The following is a 10,244-nucleotide window of genomic DNA, read 5'->3' as shown; positions in this document are numbered from 1 at the left end:
GAGTGTTCAGTTGGCATAATCTCTGTCACAGTCACCTGAATCAGGATGGACCTAAGGACAGTGGGTCTGGGTTTTTACTGAAAAGATCTGTTCATTTTTCTTCTTTTGGCAGCATAGATACTTTGAAGGGTCTCAGTTTACGTAATATGATGGAGCTGCATCCAGGCCCAGAGTTGGGGGTTGGTCAATCAGATCATCCATTTCCCTGGTTCCACTTAAGAATGGCATATAAGCCAGTGAAGGGCAATGAGACTCAGTTCCAGGATTTCGAAGGGGCTCTTGGGAAAGATCTCTAGAGCTCGCTAGTCTGCTGAGTGGAGAAGCTGCTAAGCATGGGGATGGTAAAGCTGGTTGGGGAAGAGAAAGTGTGTTATGCTACACAAAGCAGAGTAAGAGAAGTTATAAACTGTCTCTTTGCTTAATCTACTTTAAATTGAAATTCTGTCATTCGAACTGAGACAGACCTAAATAATACATGGGTGTCCTAACCAGGTAGGTCAAGGAAATGCTGTGTACACTGTGCCTTAGCATTTCAGCAAGCATCTGACAGTGTTTCTCATGCAATCCTTGTGGATAACATGGAAAAATATGGAGTGGATGCCAGCACAGCCAGGTGACTTCATCAATAATTGAAGACTCGTGTCCAAAGAATGCTAATTCCATGTCAGTCTGAAGGAAATTTGATAGTGGTGTGCCGCAGGGTTCTTCCCTGGCCCTGTCCTTTTTGACACATTTATCAAAGGTTTGGATGAACATACTGATGGCATTCCTATAAAATTTAACAGATGACAAGATGATTGGAATACCAGGTAGTATATTGGATAACAGAGACTAGTTTCTGAAACTCTTCCTAGGCTAGAGCATCTAGCTAAATTGAACAGAATGGAATTTTAAGAAGCACACATGTACATTATTTGAATTTGATCCATAAATTTATTCCATAAATGACTGGGTAATCCTGGGAGTTTAGTTAAGTGCAATTTCAAAATGGGTCAACGAAGTAATACAGCTGCCAAAATAAACAAATAATGTTTGGTTCAGGTTGCATAAATAGAACATAATAGCTATCGAGGCAGATGTCATATTGAACCAGTTGTGGTTAGTGGGTTGGGCAAAGGACATGGAGCCAAAACAACGAAAGTGCTCAACTGTTTTGGCCTTAATGCCCAAGGTTCTCCCCTCAGGATGTCTAATCATATAAACAGAAAGGATGAAATGGCCAGTGGGAATGCTCACAGAGCGCTCTCTGCTCCACCTTTTTATGCATTGCATTTCCCTTTCTCTGAAGAGGAAGCTTGGTTTCTCTCTGGGGGAGAAGTTAAGCTGTGTTGTATGATAAAGGATAGAGAAAAGAGGAAAGAACAGAAAAGAATCAGAAAAAAAATGGGAGAGTTTAAAGATGGGGCTTCTGGAACACTTCAAAGGTATGAGAAAAAAGAAAAGAAAAAAAGGAATCAGATTTGGATTCCACTTGTCACTCAACTATGAATCCAGAGTGGGGTGTTTTTTTGGCCATATCTACCTGGCTTTAGAAACAATAAAGTCCCTGGATTTATAAGTGGCATGCAGATGGAAGATTTCTCATGTATTTACTTTTCAGTCAGGGTCTGATTCTCCCTTACGCTTGTCCTCTCTGGTTCACACAGCACCTTGGCGGGAGAAACTCCCCCATTCCTTAGCAAGAGAATATGGTCGTGGGGTTCATAGCTCCAATATGACTGGGTCTGCAAGTAGATGAAGTAAACTTCTTGGGGTGCTGCTCATAAACATAGTGGTGGAGGCTTTGAATAAGGGAACCAGATAAATTAAAATAAGATAAGATATTGAAACTTGGAAAGAAGACAAAATTGCTATTTTCCTGTGGGATAATTGTTTGCAGATCATCTGATTAAATGCATATAAATATAAGAGAATCCGCAAACTTTTAAAAGTATTACACAAGTTCAAGTTCAGCAAGGTTAAGAGATAAAAAAGAGAAATGACATTCTTCCACATCATTAATAACAAATCAGAAAATCAAAACATTTATAAAAATACAAAAGTTAACCTATACAGCAAATTTTATTAAAATACAATGAAAAGATTTGTATAAATACAAAGTTATATAAGTAGATTAATAAATTTTTCAAATAAAAGATATAAATACCTAAAAGTGATTTATAAATTCTATGCAATTTCTTTTTTTTAATCATTTTATTGGGGGAATCATACAATTCTTATCACAATCCATATATACGTCAATTGTGTAAAGCACATTTGTACATTCATTGCCCTCATCATTCTCAACATTTGCTCTCCACTTAAGCCCCTGGCATCAGTTCCTCATTTTTCTTTTATGGAATCATTTTAGTTTTTATTTTATTAAGAGAGAATATTTATTAAGTCTTAAACAGGACAAGGACCAGAGCCGTATCATCGGGATGAGGGAGCACATTAGCTCAAGGTGCTCGTGGTGTCCAAGGGTTTGCTGAGATACAAAGCTTTCAAAAGGACAGGGGGAGTCAAAGATGAAGCCTGACACCACTTCACAATGCCCTCCGTTTCGACATCATTACATGGGGGCCCAAGAGGTTTCCTTGGTCAGGACTGCGTATTTTCAGGCTTGAGGGATAAAAAAGACTAACCATTGCAAGTATTCACAATGATTTTCTACCAGGGGTCCTCAAACTACGGCCCACGGGCCATATGCGGCCCACCGAGGACATTTATCTGGCCTGTTGGGTGTTTTTGCCCCATGTATTTTTAACTTCAAAATAAGATATGCATAGGAATTTGTTCATAATTTTTTTAACTATAGTCTGGCCCTCCAATGGGTCTGAGGGACAGTGAACTGGCCCCCTGTTTAAAACGTTTGAATCTAGACTGTGATTGCTTCACTCCTGGATTATGACTGAGGTGGGGAGTTTATTGTGCCAACCTAGCCAATAAACACAGGTGGGATTAATTGAAGGGTGGAGGGATAAATGGCTCGGTGAGCCTTGCCTTTCGAGTTCTCGGGTGTCTTGCTTTCTGATAGTCTGATAGTCTGATAGTCTGGCCAGGGTCCAGCTGCCTTAGCCTGGTTCAGCTGGCAAGGCTCACTTCCTGCAAGACATCCCTGAGGAGAAGCCACATGGACCTACCCAGATGCAGCCCTGGGTGCTGGAGCAACCTTTTGGAGACCCCTGCCAGCGCTGAGATGTTTACACAGTCACTGACTCGGCTTTCCTCCTGCAGGTGGTATCATTGCATCCGTTTTGTGAGATGGAGGAGGACTTTGTGGACTGGTGTTGCACATATGGGTTAGTGTTGGACTTGTGGGCTTGGGCAGCACTAGGTTGAGATGTTTTCTTGATGCACACTTCACTTTATATAAAACTTTCTCTTACACATGAGTTTCTGTGATTTTGTTTCTCTAAAGTACCTAGACTTACACAATGACTTTCAGTGGGAGATGGAAGTTTTTCAGAGAACTGAACTGTGGGAAAATGACCTTTCCTTAACTTTGGAAGCTTCTTTGAGACTCTGAGAGTCTGGACCGAAGGAAGAGGCATCTCCAGTTGGAGTCACAGTGACCAACAGTGAGAGGACGGTGATGACTAGCTCTGGAGATGACTTCACTGAGAAAACAAAGCATCTTAAGATGGAAGTGGACATCTTGCCAGACAATCCCAGAGAGGTGCTAAATTCCATGACCAATAAAGCTCTCCATGCAGGAGTGCGTTCAACAGAACAGTGCTCTTTTTCATTTCATGTATACTTGTTGGCCCTGATGTATGGGTTTTAAGTAGACGTTGTACTAATTCATTAAAATAACCAAAAATTTGTTAAAACCATAAGGGAAAAAAACCACGTGGGACCAAACTGAAAGGAAGTACATAAGGTGATGGAGTGTAGATGTTTCTCCCACATCATACAGTGCTAACTTTATATCCTAAGACCAAGTCCTTGCAGTAGAATTACCGAAGACTTCTATATGGTCACCATTCCTTCACTTCAGACTTGTTCCAACTCAAAATGTATTTTGGAAACTTAGGTCCTTCTCTTAGCTTTAGTTAGCATTTAAGCCAGTAAGTTTCTTTTCCTCCATTTTCATCAATTCTCTGCAGTCATTTGAGAATATTTTTGAAATGCCTATTTCAATATTAAACATTAAAGAGAATTGTGTTTGGAATCTTGTTGACTAAAATTTTGCAGTGGGAGACCGAGATTCGAACCTGCATTGAAAACTTTGAGATAATATTTCCCTATGCCAAGCCACAGTTGTGAAATGGTTATTTTATCCTTAATTGTGAGTTCTTAATGAAGTGAATTTCCCTAGGTTTTCAGCATCTGTGGGGACACCCCTTAACAAGATTGATCTAAAATCAGACTGTGAAGAAATAGCTGGGCTATTTGTCCTATGTTAGGACACTTTGATATAATGAGGTTGCTAATAATTATTCCCCCAAACACCAATTATTCCCAAACTGCTTCTACAAATAGAAGACTCAGAAATTAATGCTAAGCCTAGTTTATTTGAGAGCCTTATTATATTACAACACACACACTACCTAGCTCGTTAATATGGAGGTAATACAACAATAGATGATATTCCTGGTACATGAACTTGACTACCCTTTCACAAGAAGACAGAGGAAAACATATTGAAAACCCAGAATTTATTTTGCTGCACTGAAAAGAAAATAATATTGCCATCATATCTGGCCAAGTCATTGGTACCCTGTATCACAGGGTAGAACTATCCCATGGGATTTCCAAGGTGGCAATCTTCACAAGAGACCACCACATCTTTCTTCTAACGAGTAGCTGGTAGGTTTGAAACACCCTCCTCTTGGGTAGTAGGCAAGCACTTGAACGCCAGACGTACAGAAATCCTTTCCCAGCAATAGTGAATTAAATTAGGCTGTCAAAGCCTGTCAGCTTCACAGTGTATTACTTGAATCTACCTCCTATTCACTCCCAACTAATAGGCCCTGAACTCCTTCTTCCAGAGGGGTGCCTCACCTCTAGAGTTCTAGCCCGTTCCCAATGGGGCCCAGAGCTGTTGCCTTATCACCATGGTGACATTCAGCGCTGCTCCGGAGGTCTGAGCAGGTGAGTCAATGTATGGAGCTCATTGGCTGAGTCAGGGAGAGTGAATAGAAGAGCAGTTGGAAGTCATGGGCGATGGGCAAAGATCGTTATTAGGATGATTTTCTGGGAATTCTTTAGAGGATGGGCAATTAAGTAAAATCAGAGAAGAATGCAGTTGAAAATAATTGGACGTAAGGTCAGCAAGTTTGGTCTGAAGAAAGTACTCTCTAGTGGGGATGAAGTCTTGAGAGATCAGACGGTCATTTCTCCAAATTTATTGGGAGTTACTTTTAAAAAATTCACATGTGAAAAAGTTCCCAGTCAATTGGTATCATCTTTTGGCCTTGTAGGCCTTAGGAAGTCCTTCAACATTATATTCCCTACACGGGTTCCCAGGACTCTTTCTGTCTTGAAAATCAATTTATTCTCATTCTTCACAGAGCTCATCATTGTCCAAATACTAGTGGTAACATTTTTAGAGAATTACAGTCACAGAAAGTGGCTGATCCATTATCTTTCACTCATAATATACCAATAATCTCTCAACGTAGATAATTGTGCCGTTATTTGCGGCATGGTCCCCGCTACAGCAGGTGCATTTAGGAAGGAGGACAGCCTCGCGTGATAGGAAAAGATCTTCTCAGGAAATAACTTTTTTTTTAATTGCCCAGCTCTTCATAAACATTGCCACCTGCAGATAATCAGAAAATATACCTAATAGTATCTACTTTGTTTTATTTATCTTCTGGTACCTGAATTATTTCTTCTGTGAGGAAAAAAATATATATTCAAGACATTTTTTTCATTGCACAACCAAGCTAAGCACAGTGCATTGGCATTTAAAGTGAGATTGCATACATGTTAGCCTACATAAAATAGGTCAATAAAACCACTGTTTATGTGTATTCTTTTTTTAGAACGTCAATAGAAATACCAAGACGTTATTTTTTAAGACACATAATATTTGTCTCACTAAAAATCAAGGGGGGGGGGTGTATGAAAAAATAAAAACTACATTATAAAGCTGAAGGGTGGGTATTACCTCTCAAGTAGCGTGAGAGGAAAGAGGTCTCGCCCTCTTTCTGCCACGAGAAGCAGCGTTGGCTCGAGACTCAAACAGGAAGACCTCAGTGGTGATAATAATTCTAAAGACATTCAAATAAAAACACCTTTGCTTTCTCGTTTGCATGGACAGTTTAATACATACATGGGGAGGTTTTAAATGTGAGTGCTAGCAATTGGTGTGGAGGTTCTCTGAAACGATTACTACAGGAAAACCAAAACGATGTCTCTGCGGCTGTCCTGCTAGGTGCCATCCAGTTGGCTCAGCCACATACGCACTGTCTGCACAATAAAACAAAATGATGCGGGGCCAGAGCCAGCCTCACAGTGGAATCTTGAAGTCCATTGTTGCAGCCACTGTGTCAATCCATTTCCTCAAGGGTCTTCCTCTTTTTTTTTTTTTTCTGGCCTTCTACTTAACCAAGCATGGTGTTCTTTTTCAGGGGCTGGTCTCTTCTGATAATACGTACAAAGTATGCGAGATCGAGTCTCACCATTCTCCTTTCGAAGGAGCATCTGGCTGTACTTCTTCCGAGGCAGATTTGTTTGTTCTTCCGGCAGTCCGTGGCACTTTCGATAGGCTTTGCTAATGCCATATGCCAAGTGCGTCAAATCTTGCCCAGTCTTCCAGTTGCCACACGCAGAGGAAGCAGGTGAAAAGATCACGGCTTGGCTCAGGCCCCCTTATTCCTCAGAGTGATATCTTTATTCCTTAACACTTTAAAAGATTTCTTTTGCAGCAGATTCGGTCAGTGTGATGTTTTGTTTGGTTTCTTGATTGCTGCTTCCATGAACATGGGTTGTAGATCTAAGGAAAACAAAACCTTTCACAACTTCAGCCTTCATTCATCATGACGTTTCAACTGTGTGGGTTTTTTGTTTGCTTTATTTTGAGTTGTAACCCAGTCTGAAAACTGAAGTCTTTGAATTTCAAGAGCAAATGCTTCAAGTTCTTCATCACTTTCGGCAAGGCAGGTCATACCTTCTGCATATGGTAATAAATCTTCATCTAATCCAAATGCTGTGTTCTTCTTCATGTAGTTCAGCTTCTTGAATTATTTGCGCAAAATATAATTGGATGGACTAAGTATGGTGAAGGATGGACTAAGTATGGTGAAGGACTAAGTATGGTGAAACCATGCAGTATTTTCTGTTCTGTTCTAATGATTGCCTCTTGGTCTATGCACACCTTTTCAGAAGGACAGGCAAGCGATCTAGAATCCCTTTTCCTTACTGTTCTGTCTATAGTTTTTATGCTCCACAGAGTCCAGTGCCCTTGCACAGCCAATGAAACCCGGGTTTTCTTTTTCTGGTACTCACTGCCTTCAGCCAAGATCCATGTACTGTCAGGAATGCTCTCCTTCAGGACACGTCGTCTTCTGAATCAAGTTTAAATGCCTAGCAGTTCTCTGTGGAGGCATGCTGCAACCATTTGTGAATTATCTTCAGCAAAAAGTTACTGGCATGTGAGAATAATGAGACTATTCAATAAATTCTGTGGGGTCACCTTTCTTTGGAACGGGCACAAATACGGATCTCTTCCTGTCAATTGATCAGGTAGTTATCTTTCAATTTTTTCGGTATAGATTGGTAAGTGCTTCCAGAGCTGTATCAACTAAAGTGTCACTTGGTATTCCATCAATTCCTGGAGCCTTGTTTTTAACTAATGCCTTCAGTGAGTCTTGATCTCCTTCCTTCAAAAGCATTGGTTCTTGGTCATATGTGTGGGAAGCCGCAGCTCTCGCCGCCATTACAAGATGGCGCCGGGCAGTCAGGGCGGTGGCCCAGTTAAGTGGTAAACAACCACTTAGAGCATGCGCACTGCTTAGATGACGTAGTCATAACTCCACCCTGGAGTATGCTAATAAGGGTTCTGGCGAACGCACCAATCAATGCACAGCACGTCCCCATAGAGCGCATATAAGCAGCAGTAGTTTGGGGCTTCGGGGTCTTTTTCCGCATCTGCAAATCGAACCCGCATTAAACGCCTGTGGAAGAATCCTGTTGTGGCGCGTCCTTCTTGCTGGCGAGACTGAGCGCGCGACAATATGCTGCCTCTTGAAACACTTGAAGACTGACCAATTCTTTCAGGTCCAGTGACTATTATTCCTTCTGTCTTCAGGATACTTCCTGAATTATTTAATGTTTGGCCTATAAAAGGCTTCTGTAATGCAAGTAAGGGCTTCCGTTTTTTTCTATAGTCCTTTGAGCTTGACTTATGCTGAGTGTGCACTTCCTTTTTGACCTTCTACCCCAAGGTCTTTGCACATTTTATGACACTACTTTGTCTTCTCGGATGCCCTTTGAAATGTTCAGCTCTTTTACTGCGTTTCTTCCATACACATTAGCCATTAGCCATTCTAGATGGAAGAGCAAGCTTCAGAGTTTCTTTGACATCCATGTTGATATTTTTTGTGCTTTTATCTTTTTAATGATCTTTTGCTTTCTTCGTGTATGATGTTCTCAATAACATTCTACAGAACTCACCAGGATTCTGTCATTTGTTTTCAATGCATCGCTTCTTTTCTTGAGATGGTTTCTAAATTCAGGCAGGATATACTTAAAGGCTCTATCACATACTTAGTCACTACAGGCCCCTATAGACCAGGATGGAATTGCCCCTGTGAGTTTCTGAGATGGTGCCTGTTTATGGAGTCGAAACCTCATCTTTCTCCCATGGAGTGGCTAGTGGCTTCAAACTTCTCATCTTGCAGATCGCAACCCAAAGTGCAACCACTATGTCAGTGGCCTTCGCTTAGTTGTCATACTTCTTTTAATTTTATTCCATTTCAGCTTGAACTTAGATGAGTAATGATGGTCTGTTTCACTCCTGGCCCTATACCTTGTTTTGGTCTGCTGGGATGGAACGTCTCCATTGTCTCTTCCCACAGATGCGGTCAATGTGATTTCTGTGTGGTCCTCCTGGTGAAGTTCATGGACATGATCACCAATTACAAAGGTCTAGCTGGTCTCGTAAAATTCAATTTTGTCAGCTCCAGCTTTGTTTCAATCGCCAAGGTCCTATTTTCCACTTACTAATCCTTCTTTGTTTCCAACTTCTGCATTTAAATTACCCAAAATTATTAATAAATCTTAATTGCATGTTGAATAAATTTTAGATTGAAGATGTTTATAAAATTCTTCAATTTCTTCATCCCTACCTTATTATTTGGTATACAAATTTGGATAATAGTTTTATTAACTGATATCCCTTGTAGGCATATAGATAATATCCTATCACAAGGAGCGTTGTACTTCAAGATAAGTCTTGAAATGTTCTTTCTGATGGTGACTGTGACCCATTCCTCTTGACGTCTTTATCCCCAGTTTACTAAGTCATATGATTGTCTGACTCAAAGTATCTAATACTAGGCCACTCGGCTCACTAATGCTGACAATATTGATCTTTATGTGTTCCATATTATATTTGATGACTTCTAATTTTTCTAGAATCATACATTTGTCATTCCAATTATTAATATTTCTTCTCATTTGGAGTCATCAGCAAATGAACGTCTCCAAACTTTCCTCCATCCACATCATTAAAGTCAAAACTATATCATTAAAGTCAGAGCTTTAAGGAGGAAGTTCTTTCCTGGCCATATATTTCCATAGATGTGTTCCAATATGAGAGGATCATCTTCCAGCACTATGGATGGATCCTTGCTATTCATGACGTTTTCGTGGCTGATCTCTCACAAGGGGATAGCCTACTCCTTCATCTGCACCCTCTGCTGAACCCTGCTCACCATGGGTGACCCGGCTGGTCTTTGAAATGCCAGTGGTGTTGCTTTCAGCATCAAAGCCACACGCAAGCTGCAACAGTCTGCAGCAAACGGAAAGGTAGTGGTGGAACAGAATGGTTCTCTTTACCAAAGGTAAGTGGGAAAATCTTTTCTCAATCTTTGTATTTGAAAAATTATCTATCTAAATAATTGCAATGCCTCCACGTTTTGTACTTTTTCTTTCGGCCCGATATGATGGCCCATAGCCCCAAACCTAACCCCTCTTCATTTGTTCCTATGGTAGCCGAACTGTTTCCAAGTTTGTTTCCTTTTTCCATTTGGTAGATAGCTGGTTTGCTTCATTAGCATCCAATCATAAAACATTTCAGTGCACTTTTGCTC

This window comes from Tenrec ecaudatus, chromosome 2 (assembly GCF_050624435.1).
Source record: "Tenrec ecaudatus isolate mTenEca1 chromosome 2, mTenEca1.hap1, whole genome shotgun sequence".
NCBI classification, from domain to species: Eukaryota; Metazoa; Chordata; class Mammalia; order Afrosoricida; family Tenrecidae; genus Tenrec; species Tenrec ecaudatus.
This window is presented reverse-complemented; position numbering follows the sequence as displayed.